This window comes from Hyaena hyaena, unplaced genomic scaffold (genome assembly GCF_003009895.1).
Source record: "Hyaena hyaena isolate Hyena2069 unplaced genomic scaffold, ASM300989v1 scaffold_685, whole genome shotgun sequence".
NCBI lineage: Eukaryota > Metazoa > Chordata > Mammalia > Carnivora > Hyaenidae > Hyaena > Hyaena hyaena.
Genome location: NW_024081318.1, coordinates 473,883 through 480,168, shown reverse-complemented (window position 1 = coordinate 480,168; position 6,286 = coordinate 473,883). Strand labels below are relative to the sequence as shown.

General features: G+C 39.9%; 1 pseudogene; it reads right to left on the bottom strand.

The window, feature by feature from the left end:
• Positions 1–1,766: 1,766 nt before the first annotated feature.
• On the bottom strand, positions 1,767–2,493 carry LOC120220324 (annotated as a pseudogene).
• Between the last annotated feature and the right edge of the window lie 3,793 nt (positions 2,494–6,286).

Below are 6,286 nucleotides of genomic sequence, written 5' to 3'. Positions count from 1 at the left end.
CATATAAAATAATATAATATTTTTATATGTATATGTATTATTTCTTAGGAAGAAGTAGGGAACGTTAATTATACTAGTAACGCTCTCATAATTGTATTGAATAGTCAGTTGCAGATTACCTTGGTAATGACAGTTTGTTCTAAGTATTTTAGGTAATGAAAGTAACATGGAGGTATGACAGGAGAGCTGTACTGTCAGTCACTGTTGGCTCTAATCCTGTACTTTCAACAGATTAGAGTTCAACGTTGTTCAGAATATAATCTAGTTTCCACGGTCTTCCTCTCTCTGTGTGCCTTCATTGGGCAGCAATATTGCCAAGTCCTTTCTAGTCCCCTGGCCTTCCTCACATCAAGCCAATTCAGGTTTGCTTTGTTCAATCAATAGTACCCAGGGACCAAGGATGATTTAACTCATTATGAGGGCCACCTGGGTGGCTCAGCTGGTTGAGTGTCTGACTTCTGATCAGGTCATGATCTCACGATTCATGAGTTTGAGCCCCACATTGGGCTCTGGGCTGGCAGCTCTGAGCCTGGAGCCTGCTTTGGATTCTGTGTCTTCTTGTCTCTCTGCCCCTCCCCTGCTTGTGTTCTATCTCTCTCTCAAAAATAATAAACATTAAAAAAAAAAGGAAAGAAAGAAAATGTTGTGAACTTTATGTAGATTTTTTGTAGGGAAAAAAAAAAGCCCTACTTAAGGATCACTTGCCCTGAAGTCACAGCATGCACATAAAACATTGTAGATATTTCTTAGGGGAAAAAAATCCAAACTCTCTGTGTTATATATTTCCATTTATGCTTTTCTTTTAAATGAAGGAAGCTTACAACTGATTGAGACATTCAGAAGGGAAATAAGGTCCTTTCTTATCTTTTTTCACATGACTCTGGCAGATGTTAAAAAGTAGATTGTAAATTCTGGTCCATTATGACCATAAAGCTTATTGCATTATTTGGTAACTTCTATATAGAATTCTGTTACCAGAAGAAGCAGGGAGAGTAAGAGTAATGGGCAGACAAAAATACAAATGCTATCATACTGGACAAGTGATAAAAGCTGATGAGAGTGTTGTAGAATGTGTGTGGAACTTACCCCAGTGATATTGGCAGTCTGAGCAGGAACTGCCCTCCAAGATGGGAGCTGGGATGTGTCTGGAGAGGAATGTTATATGGAAGGTGTTAACTCAGAATCACATAGCCTAGAGAAATATAGAGGGAAAAAAAAAAAACCATCATGCAGGAAACAGAGCTAAGAAGAAATCAAATGCAGCCTTAAACCACAGAGACTCAAATGGGAGCATAAATATGGTAATGCATAAGATAAAGACAGTGAAGTGAGAAATGAGAGGCTGAGTGGTCAAGGTCAGGCATTTCTGTATATGACTTTTTAAATATTGCACATCGGGTAGAAATTTTTTCTTTTAAATGTGGGTTCTGGTTTATTTTACCATAGTGGAAAATACTCCTTAATTAAGTTGCAGGGTACCAAATAAGATGAATTTGTCTTTTTAATGTCTCTCAGAAAATCTCATTTTAACATTTTTTCTTATTTATTTACTTATTTGAGAGAGAGAGAGAGAGAGAGAAAGAGAGAGAGAGCATGCGAGCACAAGCAGGGGAGAGGAAGAGAGAGAGGGAGAGAGAGAGGATCCCATGCTGTCAGCACAGGGCCTGATGTGGGGCTTGAACTCATGAACCATGAGATCATGACCTGAGCTGAAATCAAGAGTCAGACAGTTAACCAACTGAGCCACCGAGGCGCCCCAGAAAATCTCATTTTTGACTTGATTCAGAGGTAGAAACTCTCAGAGAAGACAGCCTCCATCTCTTGGCAATCTATTCCTGGTGGATTTGTTTGGCCTCCTTCATTCTCTTGGCCAAAAATTTAGTATATTCTGAAATTTCTTTCTTATTTTTCTTAGTACACTGTTTCCTTAGAGCAATATGCCTACATCTGTGTTGGGAGACATGTGGAGTAACAAGACACTGAATCTTGGGCACTTTGGTTCTAGGTTTCTTACATTATCTGTGTAGGGTCTTCCTCACAACATACTGGACATCATCTTCTTTAGATAGATTGAAAAGTTTGTGGATTCTGCTAGCTCTTTTGAGCCCCAGTAGTATCAGTGAGTCCAGGAATATCCTTCTCCCCTTTTTTTTAATGATGACCAAGTTGAGAACATCAAGATTGGCATCCACAAAGCAACCCCGAACAGATTTGCATTTTTTTCTCTAGTCCTCCTTGGTTTGTAGAAGGAATGCCCCTTACTCAGAAGCAGGTGGACACAGCCATGGGTCAAGAAACCCTGCTTCATGGAGAAGGCTTGTTTGTTACTGCCACCACTGACTCAGACCACAAAGCCCTCCATTCTTTACCCAGAGCATCAGCAGCAACTTCTGTGGTCATACACTTCTCATAAAGGGTAGGAAAGCTGTGTGCATCATCCACTTCACTGAGTTTCTGGCAGCCAGTAGCTGGGAAAGAGATGCTTGGCTTCATCCTGAAGCAGCTCACTGCCTCTGAGGCACCCTGAAAAAGAGCATGGATTTGTCATTTCAAGGAATTATAAACCATGTCTTGAGACAGGAGGTCACTTCTCTAAACTCACTACTGCTCCAGTGAGAGGCATGAAACCAGCAAGGAGGCAACTCGAAGGCAACATTGGTGGTACTTTGGAAGAGAGCTACACTTGAGTTTTCACCCTTTCTGTGTTCTACCTAATGCTGCCAGCACTATCAATAACCTTTAAATGTGCTGCTTCCCAGCAGAGTTGTGATGTTTGATAAAGCTTTGTTGGATGAATGGACGATTGGAGTTTTATTTCTTTGTCTCCTCCCCCTCAAATGTAAACACAGCCTGAAAGTCCAACCATCCCTCTCTTACTGCTTCACAGAAACCAAGTACAATCAAACCTGAGGACCTCATTTCAGTATTTTCCACAAACAAACTTTTGTTTGTTCAACTTGTTAGTGGCTATATCCAAAGACTTCTCTTAATTGTATTCCCTTTCAGGGTGAACAGGACTAATTGCTGGTATATAAAAGAAGGACATACGGTTAACGGGCTTGAATCACAGATACAGAACCCAGCTACTAGGCATGAGTCAAGCAAGGGCTTACTGTGGCAGAGACTGAGTAGCTATACACCAAGTCTATTTTTTCCTCTTCCTGGAAGATTTTCCAGCCTTGTTTGTAATTAAATGTGATCATGTTTTAGCTAATAGAGTGTGAACAAAAGTGATATGTGCTAATTGTAGACCTGCCCATTAACCCTCCATAACATACCATCTTTGTTTTCTATATTCCTGGCTTAGTGACAATAAGCATGGTGAGCCAGGAGGCCAAAATAGCAGACCCACAAGATAAAAGAAGCCCTAAATCTTCACTTGGAAAAGAGCTATATTCCAGTCAGATACCTGATTTGGACTTTATATGAGTGAGAACAGAACATCTTCTGTATTATGTGACTGAGATGCTAGTGTCTATCTGCTAAAGCAACTACCATTACCCTAACTGAGTCATATACACACAAAGAAAGAATCGTGGAAATTACAGCTCAAAAGCACTTTAGAAATCAAATCCAACTCTCAATATTCAGAAAGGTGAAATAATTCCCCAAGACTAACAGTCTAGTACTAGAACCTATGTGCTATTTATTAGTCAGGATGAAATGAAACTGCAGTAAACAAAAGGAGTAATATATTGGCTCATTTAATTGAAAAATTCATGGATAGGCTTGGATCCAAATGCTGAGACAATGCTATCCTGAATTGGCCTCTGACTGAGCTCTGTTCCACTAGGGTCTCTGTTCTCAAGAAGGTTTTCCCCTTCTGGGAGCAAACTGCTTGCTGGCATCTCTAAGATATAACACTGACAGAATGAAAACTTTTTCTTTGTCTACACTTTAAACAAAAATCTTGTAATAATTGCTTCTGATTGACCTAGCCTCGTCATATGCCCATCTCTGAACTAAATGATGCATCCACCACCCTCATTGACTAGCTACATAGCATCAGCCTCAATCATAAGATCTATAAAAGCCAGAGGTCAGAGTTCTTACCCTACTTTACTAGATGTACAATCTCTCTTTCACAAGAGCATTAACTATGCATTTATTGGGGCACCTGGGGGGCTCAGTGGGTTAAGCATCCACCTTCATCTCAAGTCATGATCTCATGGTTCATGAGTTCAAATCCCACATTGGGCTCTGTGCTGATGGTGCAGTCTTCTTGGGATTCTCTCTCCCTCTCTGGCCCTCCCCCATTCACTCGTGCACATGTGCATGCATACTATCTCTCTCTCTCTCTCTCTCTCTCTCTCTCTGTCCCTCAAAAATAAATATTAAACTTAAAACAAACCTATGCATTTATTCATTGAACAGTTACAATATGCTAGGCTCTGTGTAGACTGCTATAGTGGATAAAAAGAACAAGACACAGGTCCTTCACTCTACTCTCTATCCTGTGTGTCTGATAAAACATGTACACAAATAATTACCTGGCCACCAACCAACAATTAAAAAAAGCTGACTATCAGTCATAACTAGGATATGCTTAGAGTTTATGATTATGATTTCCTGCTATGGGACCACATGTTTGTTTAAATCCACAGAGAAAAAGGGGCACCTGGGTGGCTCAGTCGGTTAGGCATCCAACTTCAGCTCAGGTCATGATCTCACAGTTTATGAGTTTGAGTGCCACATCAGGCTCTGTGCTGACAGCTCAGAGCCTGGAGCCTGCTTTGAATTCTGTGTCTCTCTCTATCTCTGCCCCTCCCCCATTCACACTCTGTCTCTCTCTCATGCTCTCTTTCAAAAAATAAAAATAAAAATAAATAAAAATAAAAATAAATCCACAGAGAATCAGTGCCACTAAAAAGAGCAGACACAGTTAAACTAAGGGATTAAAGAAAGGCAAACATAGTTTGCCCTCTCCCTCCTTCTCTCCTTCTCCCTCTCTCTTTCTCTCTCTCTCTCTCTCAAAAAATAAACTAATTAAAAAAAAATAAGTATATTTATCTCTCATAAAACATCCTAACTAAAAAGCAGATAATAAGGTAGCTTCTTAGTGTTAAAGGCTGAAGTTGCTTCTGTGTCTGCCATTTAGGATGGTGTTGTTCTCTCCTCATGGTTCTCTCCTCATGGTTCTCTCCTCATCTGAAGATGAATTGCTAATACATATCCTTAGCATCTGAGCAAGGAGAAAAGGGGCAGGATTCAAGAGAAAGACATGCTTTTTGCTTTTTAAGTTACAACCCAGAGATTGCAAACATCACTTCTGTCCATATTGCATTGACTACCAGGAAGTTTAAGGAATATCTTTTGTAGCTGGAAGTTCTAGTAAAGACCAAAGAGAGTGGATACCAAGGAACTATTAGCAACCATGCCACACAATAGAAATAATCACCTAATCTATCAATGAATGATTAGGGAGAACCTATAAGCATTCTTTAGTCAAGTTGTATCATGGGAAACCAAGGTCCAGAGAGGCTGAGTGATTTGCATAAGGTCACATAGCAAATTATAGAGGAAGCCAGGACACAAATTAGTGCCAGTCAACTTTGGATGGTAGACTATTAATTTCTTATGCTGCCTTTCAAAGTGCTTTCTTACATAAAGTTGTGAGGAGGAAAGTAATAGTGTAGACATCAATGAGAGTTTTTATAATAAATGTCAAAAGGTAAAATACTGATTTTTTCATTGCACAGTTGATAGAGCTTATATAGATTTTAAAGTATTTAGTTGTGTCTTTTAATGCAAACTGATAGGCTGTCATAAAAATCTAAATAGTATACAAGTTGTTAAAAGTGAAAATCTTCCTCTTCCCAGGAGTAAGCACTGTTCACAAGCAGATCTTCTTATAGAGATTTTAAAGATTATTTTGTCTATTCCTAAAGTGATACTGTTCCCAACAGTATTTTTTTGTAGAACCAGGGGGAAAGGAATGGCAAGTAGATCAGCAGAACCATTCTCTGTCACTCCAATTGAGATGGTTCTTTGGCTGGGAAACTTTGGGGGCACCTGAGGCCAGGCAGCAGAGAAGAACTTCCAGCACTGGCTACAAGGTGGGGCACATCTATACTTGTCATCTTTCCAACACTAGGACTGGCTACTTAGCACCAATTCTTTCTTCCACCTTCACAACCCAGCTTCCCCTACCCAAGCTGGTATATTCCTAAGGATACCACTTTATGTCCCCCAAGAAGACTGGCTTCCACAGTGGGTAGAAAATATTAAAGATGGCGGTGTGGAGACAGCAGGAGGATAAATTTTCTGTGTTATTTCCTAACCATTC